Raw genomic sequence first — 20853 nt, 5'->3', positions numbered from 1 at the left:
GCTAAACTGGTGCTGTGTGCTCAGGAACCCAAGATTATGGGCTGAGATCTCTATTCAGCGTATGAAGTCAGCTCCCTTCATATTGATTCTGAAATAAAAGGTGTTATTTCTCTTCCCCACCTCCAAAATACATAAGTGTATTAAACATGTCCCTAATATTGATTTGGCATGCCAGTTGTAATCTTAAATTGTAGGGGGAAAATGTTTTTGTAAATAGAGCTATTTCTGTTTTGCTACTACTCTTTCAGCCGTAATGGGCAAGAGAAGTATGTAGGTCTGGATTATTTCCAAGGATTTGGCCGGGTTCCACTGACTCAGTAGTGGTTAAAAAAAAGAAAGAAAAAGAAATCAAGAGAAAGAAATGGGGAAAAAATAGTCCAGTACATATTGTTGCAATTTGAATTGGATAAAGTTAATGTTACTTTTCAGAGTTTTCCTTACATAATATTATCTGAAGCAAGCATCAAATCCCAACAACCCAAAATACAAATTGTCCATAATGTGAGTAGAACATTGATACGATGGTTGTCACCAATGGCTGTTTAAACAACCTATAGTCAAATATACCCAGAATATTAACAATTAAAAACATGTTAAATTCCCTAAAAGAATTAAAAGATACAATCTTGAACACACCATCATGCTAAGCTCCTCTCTTCGAAGACAATTTAAGTTGACCAAACTAAGACAAAATTATTATCCAGCCCCTTGATACTCAAAGTGTGGACTTTGGAACTGTATCACCAGCATAGTGTAATAGCTTGTTGGAAATGCAGAATCTTAGGCCCCACCCATAGCCTACCGAATCAGAATCTACATTTTAACAAGATCCCTCAGTGATTCATGTGCATATTTACGATTGAAAAGTACATAGACCTTTTATTTCCTAACTGCTTTTGAGTACCTCAGTTGGCCTAAGTTCACAAAGCCTTTTAGTCGCCAAACTGTGGTGTCTCTATTGCATCCTTTACCTACTTTTCCACTTGTCAATCCTTCCTTGACTTTGACAATATGGCTGATCTTTCAAAAGTCACACTTTATTTTGGCAGCTTTCCAGAATTCTTTACAAAACCCACCGTGCAGAGGACTGAACATCCTCTATCGTCTTTCCAGAACAGCTTCCACTGAGCTACTTAGAGAAATGTTGACAGGATATCGATGTAAATAGTTTCAATTTAGTCCTTAGACTGATCTTTTATGCACTCGAATTGTTAGGGCAAATTGCTTTTATCTTCATACCTGTCATATGTCTCTCCAATCTCACAATCTGCGGCAAATCGGCAACCTAAGTTTAGGAAGTCTTTTTTTTTTTTGAGACAGACTCTCCCTCTGTCCCCCAGGCTGGCGTGCAGTGGCATGATCTTGGCTCACTGCAACCTCTGTTTCTTAGGTTCAAGTGATTCTCCTGCCTCAGCCTCCCGAGTAGCTGGGACTACAGGTACTGACCACCACACCCTGCTAATTTTTGTATTTTTAGTAGAGATGGGGTTTTGCCATGTTGGCCAGGCTGGTCTCAAACTCCTACCTCAAGTGATCTACCCTCCTTGGCCTCCCAAAGTGCTGTGATTACAGATGTGAGCCACGGCGCCTAGCAGTTTATGAAGTTTTCTATTCTTCTTTCAGTTTTTCTTCTACAGATACTACTCTGCTTTTCATCTTCATTGGTCTGGGCTTAATCCATTTTTATCCAGCAGTCTACATGCAGAGGGAAACTTTTTTTTTTTAAATGCAGTTTCACCCTTGTTGCCCAGGCTGGAGTGCAGTGGCATGCTCTTGACTCACTGCAACCTCTGCCTCCCGGGTTCAAGCAATTCTTCTGCCTCAGCCTCCTGAGTAGCTGGGACTACAGGCACATGCCATCATGCCCAGCTAAATTTTGTATTTTTAGTAGAGACAAGGTTTCGCCATATTGGCCAGGCTGGTCTCAAACTCCTGACATTGTGATTCGTTGGCCTTAGCCTCTGAAAGTGCTGGGATTACAGGCATGAGCCACCGCACCTGGTCCAGGAACCTTTTTTTAAAGTAACATTTGTGACCAATCAGGAGTGTGTCTTCCCCAGAATGACCCAAAGGCTTTCTTCCATGGTCTTCTCAAGCTTCCACTTTTTTACTCCTCCTTATCAACAGAGATGGATCAATGTTTCCCATTCTCCATGATTTTGTTGGAAGGCTGCAAAGGGTATCAACATGAGGGCATATACCCTCTAATGTTTTGCTCTAAGTAAAAAGGAGGCAAGGCCAGGGATGGTGGCTCACGCCTATAATCCCAGCATTCTGGGAGGCCAAGGCGGGTAGATCACAAGGTCAGGAGATCTAGACCATCCCAGCCAACATGGTGAAACCCCATATCTACTAAAAATACAAAAATAATAATAATAGTAAATCAGTCGGGCGTGGTGGCACAAGGCTGAGGCAAGAGAATGCCTTGAACCCAGGAGACGGAGGTTGCAGTGAACCCAGATTACATCACTGCACTCCAGCCTGATGACAGAGCAAGATTTCAGCTCAAAAAAAAAAAGAAAAAAAGAAAGAAAAGAAAACAAAAAGAGAGACAAACACAAACCTAGCTGCATGAGGTTCATTGTCATATGTTCCAAAAGGTTTAATTATGGTAATGTCCAATCACCCACTAATGGTAACTAGTATATCAACCAAAAGGTCAAAGTCAGCATTGTAGTTGAGGCAGCCTCTAGAGATTCTTCTCTTTCTCTCCCAAAATGTGCTTGCTTTTCAGTTGCCATCATGATTACATTCAACATAAGATTTTGCTACATAGGGTTTGCTTTTATTTCTAGTTGGTATTTCAGTATAGCCATGACTTTCACAATCTCAAGATCATGTATCACCTGAGAAAATAGTGAGCCAAAATGTTTGAATACAGGAGAAATTTCTACAAAGTTGTCTTTTGATTCTCTATTCACACAAGTGAGGTGTTTCTTGTCATCGGATAATAATCTGAGAAACAACATCTGGCCATATCCACTACTTGGTTTCAAACTGCACACTACTTTAATATGTTAAACATTCCTTTATTGGATAAATATTTATCGAGTGCCTATTACACGCAAGGAACAAAAGAATGAAGGAATAATTCTTACAGCTAAGTTATTTTGTCTTGTTTCTTCAAGATTTTTCTTCTCAAATGCATCACAAGGGCCTCCCATCCAATTTGAAATGTCTCTGTGGCTGTCCCCACTCCTGGAAGTGCTCACATCAGCCCTGGGAACACTATCAATTCAAGAGAGGCCTTGAATATGGCTTTTCAACTCCCCATGGAAGCACTCTCCCAACCATCTAAATGAGCACAGCTCTTGATGGCAAATCAAACATAATTTTAGTTAATATGTTTCTTAGTCATCCTGTTTTAATTTTTTGCCCTCCTTCCTCCATGGGCCATTTCTCATACGACTTCCAATGGTATGAACAATTTCCTAGCCTCTTGAAACTCTTATGTGTTTAGCACTGTGGGACCTAATCAGGTTTTCTGAGCAGCGCCACGCCGTGTTCTCAGCCCTCTGAGGCAGTGGAAGACGGCTCTAAACTAAACTGGGGGCAAATACGTTTTCCCCTCCCTCTTCCCAAGTCTGCAGTTGGCTCGCAACAAGTTTGCTTCTGATATAGTAGCAAATGTGGCTCAAGTCTGTAATTGCAGCACTTTGGGAGGCCGAGGAGGGTGGATCACTTGACGCAGGGAGTTTGAGACCAGCCTGGTTAACATGGCAAAACACCATCTCTACTAAAAATACAAAAATTAGCAGGGTGTGGTGGTGGGTACCTGTAGTCCCAGCTACTCGGGAGGCTGAGGCAGGAGAATCGCTTGAACCTGAGAAGCAGAGGTTGCAGTCATAAAACCTTAACCTCATATTGAGAATCACTGCCCTCAAGACACATCCAAAGATGCTGAGAGACTTCTGATATCCAGCAGGGATTTGCAAGAGACAAAGGAGGGAGCATCCAAGAGAGACGGTCTCTGTGCTGAATGCTGGATTTGCATATCATTGGCTGAGCAGAGACACGCACACGAGAAAATAAAATCTCATTTTGACAAAAGCCCTGTCACTTTAAGCTATCTCCCCCAGTGTGGACTATTTGTCCAACTGAGATGTTCTTTATTCTCCTCAATGCTCCCTGGTAAATTTTTTCTTTTGCGTATAGTAACTTTTCGGTTTCTGAGCCTTTTTTTCTAAGCTTGCCTGGAGCTTCATACAACCACTTTTTTATAAAGGAGGATTACCAAGAGAGAATATGCAAACAGAATTATAAAGTTTAGACAAATGCTGACTGATTCTAAAACTAGAAACAAGTTCGAGTCAGCCATGACAATCTAGAAAAACAAACCTCATTTATAATAATAGGATGCTCTGATACATTTCCTACTTGATACTTTGTAAATTAGGCTGCTGTGCTCATTAGTCACCCCTCGGGGTTGGCGAGAAGAGCACTGGTGCCCCAGGTAATATTTTTTGGCAACCCCCTCCCCAAAACAACAAAGCCAGTCCCCCACCGCGCTCTCCTCTCCATTCCTCAGGTCGCCCTATCTCTCTAATTGGTATTCATCCAACGCTGAACAGTAGCTATCAGTACTTGATGATTAACAGCCTTGCGAGACCTTATGATAGCAGCAAGAGTTGGCTCTTGTATCCACCATTTAAAAGGGATGCTTGAATGTGAGATTCTTGTTTCAAAGAGGTACAGATGGATGCCATTGTGTTGCCACCATCTGAATGGGTAGCAGGAGCAAGGGATGTGTGGTTCAATGAAGTGAACAGGAACACCAGAATCCCACTGCAGTGTCCCCCCGCTTCACCATGTCCTGGGGAACTTTCAAAGCTTGATCTGAGTCTGCCTCACTCAAACATGAATCAACCACTTGATTGTTTAGTGTTGAAATTCCCCTTTGCATTTCAAAGGGCCTTATGATCCTCACTTTCCCCACATTCTGATTTCTGTGCAATCACACCCCTATTACTCTCACCAACCCCAAATTCAGAATTCCTAACTTCCTATATTATAGCACCTTCACTGAGTCATAGGAAATTGGATGTTCATCTATACTGATAGACTGACTGGACAGCAGCCCAGAGGTACATGCAGAAATCCACTTCTCTTCTGAATGGCCCTGAAAGTCTCTAATTACGAAGAATTTTGCATGTCAGGATTATGCTTCCACCATATGGGGCTCTTTGCTTTGCACTGGAGTTGGGCACAGGATTTCAGAAACATGTTTTGAGTCTCATAGAACTACCAAGTATTGTTTGGATTACACCAGATTTTACAAGCCATGGAGTAAATTGTAAATACTTCTGGATACTGGTGCACATTTTATAAATAATTCTGGCAGGGTTTTAATTCTCTAGGACTTCAGGGGTTTGTTATATTTAATTTTGTATTATTTGTTCATTTCCATGTGGCCTTATTTCTGCAAACACAATTTCTTGAAAAATGGAATTAAGTCCAGATTTGGCAAATACAGAAGGATGATTTGTAACATTTCTCTCATAAATTGATTCTGAGCAAAGGCAAAATGAACTCATTTATACCTAGTAAAACATCATTGTAAATTTATACATAAACACTGAAAAGCAAATTGCTATTTTAGATTTCGTCAGTCTTTATAGCTGCTATTGTAGCATCTCTTCAGGGTGACAAGGACTCTCTTATGGTCAGTCAATATGTTTGACTAGAGGAGGCAATGAATAAATGCCCCGGTGACAAGTTCACTTCAGTAGAACTATTTCTTTTCAGAGTACTTCATACTTAACTACCTGCATTGATTCTGCAGAGTGACCCAAGGAGAGACAAAATGGCTCTACTCCTTTTTATTTAAGAGACAGAGTCTCACTCTGGAGTGCGGTGACGGGATCATAGTTCAGTGCAGCCTCGACTTCCTTGGCTCAAGTGATCTTCCCACTTCAGCCTCCCAAAGTGTTGGAATTATAGTCATGAGACACTGTGCCTGGCCACTACTACCTGTTTAAAAAAATTCTGAGCTGGCCAGGCATGGTGGCTCAGGCCTGTAATTCCAGCACGTTGGGAGGCCAAGGCAGGCAGATCAGGAGGTCAAGAGATTGAGACCATCCTGGCCAACATGGTGAAACCCGTCTCTACTAAAAATACAAAAATTAGCAGGGCATGGCATCACGTGCCTGTAGTCCTAGCTACTTGTGAGGCTGAGGCAAGAGAATTGCTTGAACTGGGAGGCAGAGGTTGCAGTGAGTCGAGATCACACCACTGCACTCCAGCCTGGTGACAGAGTGAGACTCCATCTGAAAAAAAAAAAAAAAAAAAAAAATTCTGAGCTGTTCATATGATTATGTTCTCTCTGCCTAAAATACTCCTGAAACAGGTATCACGATGGGAGATTTTCCCTGGCCACCTACTTAAGATTGTAACTCCTCTAGCCTGAAATCCCAGTCCTCCTTTTCTGCTTTATTCTTCCCCAGGCCACTGCACACACACATCCACACATGCACATACACACACACACAAGCACACACATGCATACACGCACACCTTACCAGACATCTTGAGTAAACAGATTTTTGTCTTTTTTAAAGTTCACTCTACAAAAATAAAAAATAAAGTTCACTCTGAAGTTTTGAAGATCACTCTGACATTCCCCAGTTTCTAGAGTAGTACCTAGCACAGGAGACACATTCAGTATTTGTTGAATAATAATCAGTGAATGCAAACCCACAAACAACATATATACAAAAACACACACTGTGTGTTACAACTATGTCTTCAGTGTAGAACCTACACTTCAATATTCACTTTTCCCCTAGACTTTGTCTCATTAGGACTAAGCCCGCATTTGATATTTTTTTAAATCTGCTTTCATCTCCATAGAAAAGTTTGAGGTGGGTGAAAATGCATTTTCTGAATACTGCACTTAACTGGAAGTAATTAGCCAAGCTTCTTACATGACTACCCGATGGCTTGATTTCCTCAATAGCATCCCTCTTCAAGTCCTTCAGGATGGACTGCCTCTCTCCACCAGGCTACACACCACCACTGCAATTCTTGCTCAATCACTAAATCCAAATGGACAATTCTCTTTCTCTCTTTTATTTGAGACGGAGTCTCGGTCTGTTGCCAGGCTGGAGTGCAGTGGTGAGATCTTGGCTCACTGAAACCTCTGCCTCCCAGATTCAAGCCATTCTCCTGCCTCAGCCTCCCAAGTAGCTGTAGAGACGGGGTTTCACTGTGTTAGCCAGGATGGTCTCGATCTCCTGACCTCCTGAGCCGCCCACATCAGCCTCCCAAAGTGCTGGGATTACAGGTGTGAACCACCATGCCCAGCCACCTCTCTTTTTTGCTTTTTCTTCCCTCCCTCCCTCCCTTCCTTCCTTCCTTCTCCTCTTTTGTAGCCAACATGCCACATTTGCTGGGTTGGCAGCTCACTTCATTGCATACATCTTCCTTCCTGGCTTTTAAATGCTCTCTCCCTGATTTCTGGCTAATCTTCAGCCAACTTTGCACATCCATTAAATATTAGTCAGGGCTCGACCTACAGCCTATAACCAATGACTCCCAAATGTCTGCCTCCAGCTCAGCTCTTGCCTCTCAGTTTCACACTTCTATTTCTGCCTGCTCACACGCCACCTCCCCTTGCTGTCCCACAGCCCCCACCCCAAGGCCCACGTATCCAGAACTGGCCTGCTCGTCTCTACGTTCTCTAACAGGAGGGCTTCGCCATCTTCCCGCTTGACCAGTTGAAAACCTTGGACCTTCCTCTCATCCTCAAACTACCTTCACGTGAGAGTAGTCAGCAAACCAGGGCACAAAAGCAGAGCCTTTACAGGAGCAGAGCAAAGTCGGGCTCGAACCTAAGTTCTGTGAGATCTTGGGCAAATCACTTACACTCTCTGAGCCTTAACTTTCTCACAAGTAAAGTGGAGATATTTATTATCTAATAAAAGTACCTGGCTTTAAATTTGTCACAAGGCCTCATTTAATCATTTTACCAAAAGGTACACATCAGGTGCTATGCTAGGCAGTAGGGTTTAACAGTGAAGAAAATAAGCTGTGGCTCTCTGGAACACGTGAGATAATGAGTTACAGCTTTTTATCCTTAATCTAACAGCGCTCAGAACACAGAAAATGGTTTCCATTCTCAGCAAATGGAAGTTATTTGTAGTATTATCCCAGTCACTGTGATCTATTAAATCTACCCTATCAATACCTGTTAAATCCATACCAACCCCCTTTTTCCTGCCCCCCCATCCCACCTCAGTTCAGGCTCTAAATATTTTTTGCCTGAATTATTTGCTGGAATTTCTCACCTTCTAAAAGGTTTTCCAGGCCAGGCGCAGAGGCTCATGCCTGTAATCACAGCACTTTGGGAGGCCAAGGCAGCTAGATCACCTGAGGTTAGGAGTTCAAGACCCGTCTGGCCAACATGGCAAAACCTGTTTCTACCAAAAATACAAAAATTAGCATGGTATGGTGGTGCACACCTGTAGTCCCAGCTACTCGGGAGGCTGGGGCAGGAGATTCATTTCAACCCAGGAAGTGGAGTTGGCAGTGAGCTGAGATTGCACCACTGCACTCCAGCTTGGGTGACAGAGCGAGACTCCATCTCAAAAAAAAAAAAAGGTTTTCCTACTACCATTCATACTACAGTGTTCATGCAAATATTTAAGCACCTATCTTGTGTTAAGCAGTATTTCAAAATCTGAGGACATGACAATGAACAAAACAGATGCAAAAAAACTCTTGCTGTCATGGAAGTTACATCCAAGTGGGTCATACTTACCTCACTTTCTCCACAATGTATCAGAACGAATGATCTTCCGAACTTAGGCTCAACCTTCAGGCCTCAGTTGAAATGCCATGTGTTTTTCCTCACCACCCCCCCCAAATAAGGTTGGGTGCCCAGGACAGCTGTCCCCATAGTGTCCTGTCTTCCTGCATTATGGTCTTCATCACTCTTGAAACTTTTAAGGACAAAGTTCAAACTGTGTGCGAGGTATGATCTGTAGTCTTTGCGACTACTCAGACCCAGCTTACATCCTGCATCTGTCCCCACCATAGCAAATTACCAATTCTCCAAATGCATGGCATGCTCTCAGCTCTCTTGGCCTTTATTCATACAGGAATGAATATTTCTTGAGGCTTCTTATGGGACAAATGTGGTGCCAAGAACTTTTAATTTATCACCTCATTTAGTCCTCAAAACAACCTATCTCAGTCAGAATTTTTGTTTTTATATCGAGGGACAGAAACCAGTTTATGCATAAAGGAGACCTACTGATTAATAACAGAAGAGTCCAGGAGTAAAACTGGTATCAGGCTTGGCCCCATTGCGGAAAGAGCAAGAATCTTGAGGCCTGATTTTCCTTTTCCCACTTCTGAGCTCTGGTTTCCTTACATTGGCTCCAAACTTCCTATGCCCAATGTCATCTTAGGTTCAAAATTCTCCAGAAGAAAAGAGAAAACTCAAAAAAAGAGAATTCAAACAAAAGTCTAAAAATGGAGTCTCGCCGGCCCTCTCACGTGTCCATTCCTGAACCAACAGACGCAAGGCACGGATTGCCCTGTGTCACACACCTTCCCAAGAAGCTGAGAGTGAACTCCAAGGTTCACCCACAGATGAGAGATGGTTTTAAAATTAGCATACAGTATAATCAGAAAGAGAGGGGAAATAATAACAAAAAATAACGATAACCTATTCATGAAAACCTTGATCACAAATAATCCCTCTCTTCCCCAACACTGCCTCCTGCTTTTTTTTAGTTTTGGCAAGTAAAGCACACAAGGATTAAGCCACCTGCCTAGAATCACAGAGGCCAGTTCTCTTTGGTGCGGCCACTGCTTCTTCATGCCTCTTTCCTTGACTTAGAATGGTCATATCCTGTCTTCTCACCTGTCCAACTCCCAAAGGTGCTTTGAAACTCAGCTCAAGTGTGACTTTTAAAGCCTTTATATATGCATCTTCTCTACTACCCAAGCTGATAAACTCACACTTCACTGAGCACCCTCTTAATCCCATAACTCCCTGTATATTCCTCCAAAAGCCTTGACTTTTGTCTCTGCAGAAAGCTGTGACTTAGGCCGGAAATGGTGGCTCACGCCTATAATCCTAGCACTTTGGAAAGCCAAGGCGGGCGGATCATTTGAGGTCAGGAGTTCAAGACCACCCTGGCAAACATGGTGAAACCCCATCTCTATTAAAATACAAAGAAATTAGTTGGGTGTGATGGCGCATGCCTGTAATCCCACCTACTTGGGAGGCTGAGGCAGGAGAAATGCTTGAACCCGGGAGGCAGAGATTTCAAAGAGCAGAGATAGCGCCACTGCACTCCAGCCTGGGCAACAAAGCGAGACTCTGTCTCAAAAGAAAACTGTGACTTATTCATCTGTCAACCCCCAGTGCCCAGTACAGTGGTTAATAAGTTTGATTAATAAAATCACGCTAACTTGGTGCTTTAATTCCACAAAACCATAAAAGACAGCTCATCGGCTCCATTATCCACAAGGAAAACTGAAGCTCTGAGAAGTTTCTCTCATCTCACAGGCTCCTGGGTTCTGGGTCACCTGGGGTTGGTGCTGGGCTGGATAACTGAGCTAAAAGAGGCTCAGAGGGAAGTGAGTCTGAATTGCAGTGAAGTGAGTGTGAATCTATGCAAACAATGTTGGGGGTTAAGAGAGGAACAAGACAGAAAAACAGAATGCTTGGGAGCAAGTGGGCATCAACTAAGCAAGGAAAGTTCTGAATAACAGCCACAAATATAAATCGCGTCCAAGATCTATATTTACTAGCAAGTGGGTGGGACTGGTAAGGAAATGTTGAAGCCTGGGCTCAAGTGGAAGTCCTTTCCTTCAACACCAAATGCTGTTTACATCGCTTTTAAAGGTATAAAGCTCTTTGCTTACCTTAATCCACTTTTATGAGTTGTAGATGTCGTTCTCATCAAGAATTTAATAACTCTCACTGTATTACTAAATCTTGGAAGAAGATTCAGAATCAGTGTAGAAATAGAATATTTACTAAAATATTTATTTCCATCTTTATGTTAGCAGCAAAATGGCAGGCAAGGTAAGCAAGAGAATTAGGGGGCACATCACTTTAACTACCATAGCAATCAGAGTGCACCCTGCCTCCTCTGGAATCCAGCAGGGCCATCCCCTGCTGCCCAGTCTTGCTGGGTACAGAGGATCCCAGTACCCAGAGGAGCAGCCTAAGACCCAACTGCTCAGATCAGACCGATTGTTCTGACCAACCTGTCCAAGAAGGCACTGATAACAGTGGGCAAGAAAGCTGCCTTCCAGGAAGGGCAAGTTATTCAGAGAAAATGATCCTCCGTTTCCTAGAAGAAGGTAAAAATGATTCACAAGAGAGGGAAACATGAATAAATATGACACAATGACAATATTTTGGCCTATAATAATGTGATTTGGAGGACTTTTTTATGATTCCTGTTTTGAGAGAAGTGTTTTAAAGTCTTCCACTGGCCAGGCAGACCTAGTACCGTTAGCTAGACCGATTAATTTTACATCTGTTCTAACATAAATAGCCAACAGACATATTATTTCCAGACTCCTAAAGGTTAGTGAATAACAGTGGAATTGATTCTTATACATATGAGAACAAACATGTTCTCCCACTACTTATGTTTCATTGTGTTATTTTTTTTTTAATAGATGACACTTAGCAGAGCTTCCATTTACAGTCCCTGGTTTCCTACCAAGGCAAGATGATCCTTTGGAAATTTGGAACTACAAGGTTTTGGAATCCATATTACAAGGATGCTACAAAATTATGAAATCCACCAAAACCATTATCCTGGATTTGGTTTGGATAAGCTCCTAATAACATAACAATTCCAATCTTGTTAACGTTCAGTTTTCCTCATGGATTTACTCTGAGACTAGATTCTCTATCCAAGTCTAACCCAATTGGGGAAAGAGGCTATGTATATTTTTAAATATCACATTTCATTACTTTAGCATTGAATTGAATACTATTCAAATAGAAAGAATAAAAGAATATCTCTGGAAGCCTAGGCCTTCAGAGAATATCAAGATGAATTAATTATTGTCCTTGCCCCCAAGAAGTATATAAAAGAGGCTAAGACAGTAGGCTGTTATCACTTACATGAGAGAGTTTCATTCAAAATATAATGTGGATTCAAAAGAAAAAGATGGGTTGGGAGACAGAGGTTGTCGCAATGGAGAAGAGCCTTGAAAGATTTTAATATGAATCTGTGGAGTTGGGGAGGAGAAGAATACAAAGTTGAGAATGTCCCAGAGGGCAGGAATCCATGGGACACTTACTGTTGATTTAGATTAACTGCATGACTTGGCTGGACACAGTGGCTTACAACTGCAATCCCAACACTTTGGGAGGCTAGGGCGGGAGGCCAGGAGTTTGAGGCCAGCCTGGCCAACATGGTAAAACTCTGTCTCTACTAAAGATACAAAACTTAACTGGGCATAGCGGTGTATGCCTGTAATCCCAGCTACTCGGGAGACTGAGGCAGGAGAATTGCCTGAACCCAGGAGACGGAGGTTGTAGTGAGTTGAGATCATGCCACTGCACTCCGGCCTGGGAGACAGAGCAAGACTCTGTATCAAAAACACACACACATGCACACACAACAACAAAAAAAACTGCATGACTTACCTTTCTCTGCAAAAACAAACGGAGTATTAAAACTGCTTCACAGATTTTTCACATTTTGTTTTGTTCATCACTGCTATTGATCACAAATCAGTAAGCAAATCCTTAAATCTGTGAACATAACAATCGATAGAATCTGAATAAGTCAAGCTAGGTTAATGGCTAAAGTGAATACACTGGGTATTCTATTAATGATTCAATTTGTTATCTGCCAATCTACCCCAAAGTTGTGGTCCAGGTATAGACAACATGTAGGCAAGGAGAGCTCAAAATCGGAACTCACCCCTCAGTTCATGCAAACATATTAGGTAAAGCCACCATCTCCACTTTCCCAACAGGTTTTTCAGCAACCACGCCCCTGAGAAATACTAGCAGTAACTATTTATTAGTGAAGTTTCATCATACATTGTGCATCTTTCCTTTCCCTTTTCTTCAGCAATATTGAAGAGGAAAAGCAAGCTTAACATAATATACATGATAATAACCCAGCAGAATGAACCGTAACCAAGGAGAACGGCTTCATCTAAGTACAAGAGATGCAATGGCTCTGCTTGGACTCAGACATCCTCAAATGAACACATTCTCTATCTCTTTAGGTTGCGCTGCCTGGAAAATAGGGCTAATTCAACTAACCTAGATAACTCAGACACGACAGGAAGATTAGCTATTCGGGGTTCACTGAGTGTGTTCAATATGAAAAGCACGATGAATGTCACAAACAGAGGGCTGTGACTTCAGGGGAGACAATAAACAACAGGCACAAATGAACTTTTAAAAAACAAAAGCCCTATTCTCATGTAAATACTCAATAATAAAGGCTACGGAAAGAAAGCGGCAGGAAATATAAATAAAAACAGAATATTTTCCATGAGGACTCAGCAGATTTTATCAAGTTAATAAATTATTACAATAGAGCATATAAAATCAAACTCATGCAGAATCAGACCAGAGACTATAATGTGTAGCTGCTGGGATTACTTGGTGGGAAGGATCTTATTGATTTTTATAGAGCATTGGATCTGGGAGATTTTAAAATTAGGCAAGGATGATGACCCACTTTGGGTGGGAAAAGCTTAGAGAATCCCAAGGAAGAATATAGCCCAAGAAGAAGTCTCTGGAGGAACAGTTATTTTTAACCTTTCAGACTGACATGACGTAAGGAGAATTTTGAAGATTGAATGTCAAAAGGAAACATTTTATGAACTTCAGGATCCATTTCTCATTGTCATAACCTAGCACAGAATTTTAAAAGACAGGCAAAGTTTATTTACACTTAAATAGAGATTTGAGGAAAATAAAATCAAACTTGCTCTCTCATTTTTACCAGTATATGAGAGAACAAAGTTGGATAAATTTTCTTTTGGACTTTGATTAGACCAAGAAATCCTTATAGAAAATAAAAACCATAAGCATTAAATACAAAACATATTAAGAGTGGATATGTCAAATTTAAAAATCAGTGGTGGCCAGGCACGGGGCCTCATGCCTGTAATCCCAACACTTTGAGGGGCTCAGGAGGGCAGATCACTTGAGGACAGGAGTTCAAGACCAGCCTGGCCAACATGGTGAAACCCCGTCTCAACTTAAAATACAAAAATTAGCTAGGTGTGGTGGCACATGTCTGTAATCCCAGCTACTCAAGAGGCTGATGCCGCAGAATTGCTTGAACTTGAGAGGTGGAGGTTGCAATGAGCCGAGATTGCACTACTACACTCCAGCCTGGGTGACACAGTGAGACTCTGTCTTAAAAAAAATAAAATAATATGATATAAATAAAAATTAGTGGAAAATGTGTAGGAACACTGAGAACTACAAAAAAAAATTTTATGTATTAGTTAGCTATTACCAAAAACAATGGTGTATAACAACCAACCACCAAAAGCAGTGGCACACAACAAGCATTTGTTTTCATGATTCTATGAATCAAACAGATGATTCTGTTTCACAAAGACTGTGTCCGCTCCATGTGTTTCTCATCCTCCTTGGAATAGCCAGGCTCAGGGGTCTAGACTCAAAACCAGAATTCTCACCGAGTTCTGTTAGCCAAAGCAAGGACTATGGACAAGCCCAAAGTCATGAGCATGGAAGTACACTCCATCCATGCCATGAGGCTCCAGCAAAGGTAAAGAACTGAGAATTAAATCAAACACATTTTCTTTCAAAGTTACATATTAATACAGCTCTGAAAAAAATGGTCCAGAGACAGAGACAGAGACAGAGATCAAGATGGACCTGAATACAGAGACACAAACTTTTAACAAACTATTCATAATGATGATGTTTTCAATTTCCTTTTCATCTAAGTGTATATTTTCACTTGTGCATATAATAATTCTAATGGCTGACACTACTAACCTATTTTGTTATAACTGCTTAAAAAATCTACAGCAGCCAGGCACAGTGGCTCACACCTATAATCCCAGCACTTTGGGAGGCCGAGGTAGACAGATCAATTTGAGGTAGGGAGTTCGAGACCAGCCTGGTTAACATGATGAAACCCTGTCTCTATTAAAAATATAAAAAAAATTAGCCAGGCGTGATGGCACGCATCTGTAGTTCCAGCTACTTGAGAGGCTGAGGCAGGAGAATCGTTTGAACCCAGGAGGCGAAGGTTGCAGTGAACCAAGATCACACCACTGCACTCCTGCCTGGGTAACACAGAGTAAGGCTCTGTCTAAAAAACTAAGGCATTTTTCTTTTTAAACTTGAAGAACTTCATAATGGTTCTATAATATGGAGAGATCAGATCCCATGAGATGCAATCCTCATATACTGAAAGGTTTTGAAAATGTTATTTCTGCAGACTACAAGTAAATTCTTAAAAGGGGTTCTACCATGTTACTGCCTCCATCCTTAGAGAGTAATTCCACTCCACGTGGATTTCGGGAGCATTTCAAACTAAATGAGGAGTGGAGGCAGCAGCCCCAAGATTTTTATTCCATCTCCATTAACCCAATGAAATTCACAACAGGCTCTCAGAAGAGTTAACTCTCAAAAGAGTTAAAGACACACTTTTAAGCTCAATTACCCAGGGAATCTTTTCCATCTGCAATAACAACTGTCCCCATGCAAGTATTCCTCTCTTATCACCAGAATTATTTAAAATGGCTTAAGATATAAATTTAACCAATCAGATAAAAATATCAGTAATTGGTAAAGAAACAAGCATTTTAACAATGTTGGCTAATAAATTTATACAAGTTTTTTAAAAGCAATCTGGCAATGTATATGAAAGTTAGCTAGCTGATATGTGAAAATATCATATCCCTTGAAACACATTCTTTGCCTTCCTACTTCCAAAGACGGGGGTTACCCGCCCCTTCCCAGGCCAGGCTCCACCCAAACCATTCTCACCCCTCTACCCCCAGTATAAGAAACTCATCCTGCCCCTGCTTAAGAATGGAGTCTGAGTATGAGGAAGACAGTTACAGCCACATCATGGGTCTCATTGAACAGTACACAGCACCCCTGCCCCCAGTTATCTTTCTGGGGCTTGTGTGCAAAATCTACAAGCAGAAAAGTTGACCTGGAGACTGCAAGGGTGGGGAAAGGAGGCTCTCAATAAATAATTGTGTAATCTTCCGAAAAAAAAAAAAGAATGGCGTCTGAATGAGGACAAGAGCCAATATCAATCTCTCTATCTAATTTCACTTATTGTGGGTGTCTTGTTACAGGGTTTACCATATTTCTTAATCACAGGTCCCTAACCAGACTGCCTTCAATGCACTTTTTTCATTCCCTTCCATATTCCCCCAGGGAGAATTTTTTTTTTCCACTGTCCCTTCAAGAACCAATTCAAATGTTGCCTCCTTTATTTGAAGCTAGAGAAATTCTCCTCCTTGACTCATAAAATGCTTGTCTTCAGATCTTCCCCACTACTTTGTACTCTGTCACTGCAGTGAGAATACACTGTCTTGCCCTGTAGTTTGTTGTGTACATGTGAGCCTTCTTTTCAAAAGGTCATAAAAGACTCCAATAACTCTCTCACCATCACCCTCTGATGTATTACCCTTTTTGCTTGCACCGTGCTTACCCAGCACAATCTCAACACTGGATAAAGCCAACTACCCGCCTTTTGCACTCCTACACTAGGACTGATGAAGAATGAATAACAAAGCAAACTGCTGTCCTTACCCACTCTATGGTCTCCAACAGTAACTAGACCCTGCGCACTGTTCAGGGCCCTCCCCTCCATCATCTACCCCAAACTTGCCAACCCTAATCAATCCCCCTACCCCCACTGGGGCCTTCCCCACCCCGAGCAGTTAATTTGTATTACTCTTTGAGAGGAAGAGACACTCATCAGGAACTGTCTCATTTCCTTCTCCCCTCTACACCTCTCCCCAGCTTATAACAATGTGTGTATCCACACTACAGAGGATGCGGTTGGTGCCCCACTCCAGTCCCCTTCATTGGCAGGTGCTGTTGTCCCTCAGCTCTTCTGAGCGCTGTTTAAAATTCAGTTACCCTCTCCTTTAGAGAACTGCCCTCAGCCAGACAGGATCCATCTAGCCTGGATGACTATTTCCTGCTCCCCTGGTGGGCAGACCTTGGCCAGTGCATGGCTGGCACAGGGAGAAAGGCCCGTCTCCTGCCTCAAGGTGGGATCACCTTGTGGTGCAGTTTGTGATACAGCACCTCCCTCCAGGATCGGCCTGAAGTTAGTTTCTGATGCAGATCACACTCTGGGTTAGCTTTTTTCCCCTGGTTCTATCCCAATTCTCTCATTCCCCTTCTCCTGAGAGCATTTCCCCTGTATTGGTACATTTTCATAATGCTATAAAGGACTTCCTGAGACTAGGAAATTTATAAAGGAAAGAGGTTTGCCTCACAATTCAGAACAACTGGGGAGGACTCAAGAAACTTATAATCATGGTGGAGGGCCAAGGGGAAGCAAAGCACCCACTTTGCAAGGTGGCAGGAAGGAGAAGTGCCTAGTGAAGGAGGAAGAGCCCCTTATACAACCATCAGATCTCAGGAGAACTCACAATCATGAGAACAGCACGGGGGAAACTGCCCCCATGATCTAATCACCTCCACCTGGTCTCTCTCTTGACATATGGGGATTATGGGGATTACCATTTGAGATTTGGGTGGGGACACAAAGCCTAACCATATCATCCCCCAAAATCACTTGAATAAGAATCTCTGTCCCAGGCTCTGCTCCCAGGGCACCCATGCTAAGACACAAACCAATGTTCGTTTTCCTTCCCCCATCACTGTGGAAGAGATGATGCTTCCTCATCCAAGGCCAGTGTGCTCTGGATCCTCCCCTCTTCAGCCTCATCAGAGTTAGGGTTATGTCATCTATCCTGTCTCTTTCCTGGAACTTCCAATTTGGCCTTTTTTCATAGTCTCCTCCCCAAGCAAATATCTATTAACACTACCCTTTCTGAAACCTAAACTAAACAAAAACTCCATCAGCCCTTTATCTCCCTTTTGCCTTCTTTCTTGCCTTCATAGAGAAGACACATTGAAAAAATCACCTATAGCTATTGTTCTGTTTTTTACCTCCAAGGGTAGTGTAATTCTCCAAGATACAGTGTACTAAAAGAGAACGGATTTTAAGGAAAACATAAATTTAGTTCTGACATGTTAAATAAGTCTGAGATGCCTATTATATTAAATTTAAAATGTTGAATAGGCAATTGATAATAAGGGTCTCAAGAAGTGATGTGCTGGTAAATATTTAACTGGCTCTCCAGAGTGGGGGCCATGCACACATACAGATGTCCATAAGTGTGTATATATTTTACTGATATGAAGAATGTTGCTATAGCTTGAATGTTTGTGTCCCTCAAAAACTCATGTTGAAACTGAATTCCCAATGCAACAGTATGAAGAGGTGGGGGTCTTTAGAAGGTGATAGGCCATGAAGGCTCTGCCTACATGGATAGGATTAGTGCCTTATAAAAGGGGTGGAGGGAGCAAGTCTGTCCCTTTTTCCCTCTGCTATATGAGAATGCAGCAAGAAGGCACCATCTTGGAAGCAGAGAGCCAACCTTCACCAGACGCTAAACCTATTGGCATCTGGATCTTGGACTTCCCAGCCTTCAGAACTGTGAGGAATAAATTTCTATTATTTATAAATTGCTCAGTCCAAGGTATATTGTTATAGCAGCCTGAATGGACTAAGACAAATGTGTAGTACCCAATATATAAATAAAAAAAATACAATATACTTTATTGTCAATTCCTATCACCAATCAATTCTCACCAGACGTTTTTTGTTGACTTTTGCCAAACTCTTGTATCCACAGCCGATCTATGCTTGCAATTGATGAATGAGTGCCGTTACCACATGATGTTGGTTGATATTTATGTTTATGTTAAGGAGTAAGAGCAAGTGAAATGATGAAATTGTGGGCCAGAACTGTTCCTGTTCTTCAATAACATGAGCAATTTTGTGCTGAATTGAATCACAGTTTTTGAATATTAGAAGAATATTTTAATTGTTTGTGTTCTTCATAATGTAACAGTTATAGGTATGACACACCATTCAGCTTAATCTACATTATTAACATTTTCTAGATCATTTTCTGAAGTCTAGACAATCAACAGAAATAATAAATGAAGCTCCAATTTGTAGCATTTTCCAATTTCCATGGTGTCAACATTCCCACTGTGTCAGTTTTCAAGTGACCAACATAACATCATTAAATGCCAAGTTGGAAGTGATGTATGGCAGTATGCCATTAAATCTTCTTTCTACAATGCAGATGCAAGAGACATACATAATCTCAAGAGCACTGATAATAGGGAAATACAGCAAACTAGAAAATAATGGGTTTTAAGTACTTATTACCTTTGTCTTTTTATTTTTATTTTATTTTTTGAGACAGAGTCTTGTTCCATCGCCAGGCGCCAGGCTGGAGTGCAGTAGTGTAATCTCGGCTCACTACAATCTCCGCCTCCTTGGTTCAAGCAATTCTCCTGCCTCAGCCTCCTGAGTAGCTGGGACTACAGGCACGTGCCACCACGCCCAGCTAATTTTTATATTTTTTAGTAGAGACGGGGTTTCACCATGTTGGCCAGGATGGTCTCTTGACCTCGTAATCTGCCCGTCTCGGCCTCCCAAAGTGCTGGGATTACAGGCGGGAGCCACTGTGCCTGGCCTACCTTTGTTTTTAATATATTTTATTTCATTGTAAATTTACACAATTTTAGTTTCTGAGTTTAGCAACTGGCTTACGAAATTCCTGAAATTTTAACAATTGGCTCTCATGAGATGGTGCAACATACACCATGGGTTTAAGGTGAAGTTGAGAGGTCTAAGCTGGGACATAAAGCATACAGGTAGCAGTTAAATCAGAGATATAGATGAAATTCCTCCTGGGAGAATATATTTAGTAAGAAGGTAAGATAAAGCAGCTAAGGATGAAATCTAGAGGATACCAATATTTAAAGGGCAGGCAGTAGGAAGTGAGCAAGAGATGAGAAATAGCAGATAGAGAGGTAAAGATGCAGCCAGGAGACAAGGTGGTGGAGAAAGCAGTGGAGAAGAGCGACTCAGAAAGACGGAGTGGTCCCAGGGTAAAAGAAAACCAGGAGATGATGACCAGGAATGGAAATTATGCAGTTATTTGTGGGATCACTTGTTACTGGTTCACCATTTCCTGAGAATTCACTTTTAATGAGTGCTCTGGAATGCTTGGAAAACAAATATACTAAAGTGGGACCTTTAAGTCTTACTGTAGGCTGAGACCCAAAACACACTCCACATGAGGTGCCAGCCCACCTAGATGGGGTTGTCCTAGACTTTCCTCCCAATCCCCATCAGAAGGGCATAAAAAGAGTAAAGTTAAAGTGATATCAAAATGGGAATTTCTTTGAAGAGTTTTCAGGGGCTGTGCATGATAACTCTATGTGCATTTCACTTACTTCAAGCTGAGGATGCCATTCAGAACTACCTTGGAATGCATCACTTGAAGTTTCTGGGGCTTGGGAAACAAAGTAGACTGATGTCTGACTCATTCCAGGAAAAAAAAGTGTACAGGTGAGAGGCAGGCTGAAGTGGTACAGAGTACACTCTAAAGACACACAGTCCAGGGCTACGTTTGAGAACTTACTGTACTACCTCTATTAGGAACCTCAGCCTGGAAATTTTGTAAGGTAACATGCTTAAGAGAGTTTTGCCAAAGGGCTAGGTGACCTCTGCATAAGTGTTGGGGTATCCTATGTCTGGATGTACAGGAGATCAAGAGGAGAAAATAGCAATAAAATTCTCG

General features: G+C 41.8%; 1 protein-coding gene across 5 annotated transcripts in view; it reads right to left on the bottom strand.

Moving 5' to 3' along the window:
- Positions 1 to 20853, bottom strand: part of SS18 (SS18 subunit of BAF chromatin remodeling complex) — a 465179-nt gene that overhangs the window by 354518 nt on the left and 89808 nt on the right. For all 5 annotated transcript variants that reach the window (XR_012513138.1, XR_012513137.1, XR_012513140.1 and 2 more), the window contains exon 11: positions 12629 to 12736. The gene's annotated coding sequence lies outside the window, so the exon portion shown is untranslated. The remainder of the gene's footprint in view (positions 1 to 12628; positions 12737 to 20853) is intronic.

This window comes from Saimiri boliviensis, chromosome 13, assembly GCF_048565385.1.
Source record: "Saimiri boliviensis isolate mSaiBol1 chromosome 13, mSaiBol1.pri, whole genome shotgun sequence".
Classification (NCBI taxonomy): domain Eukaryota; kingdom Metazoa; phylum Chordata; class Mammalia; order Primates; family Cebidae; genus Saimiri; species Saimiri boliviensis.
The sequence above is the reverse complement of the archived record's forward strand: the minus strand, read 5'-3'. Positions and strand labels throughout refer to the sequence as shown.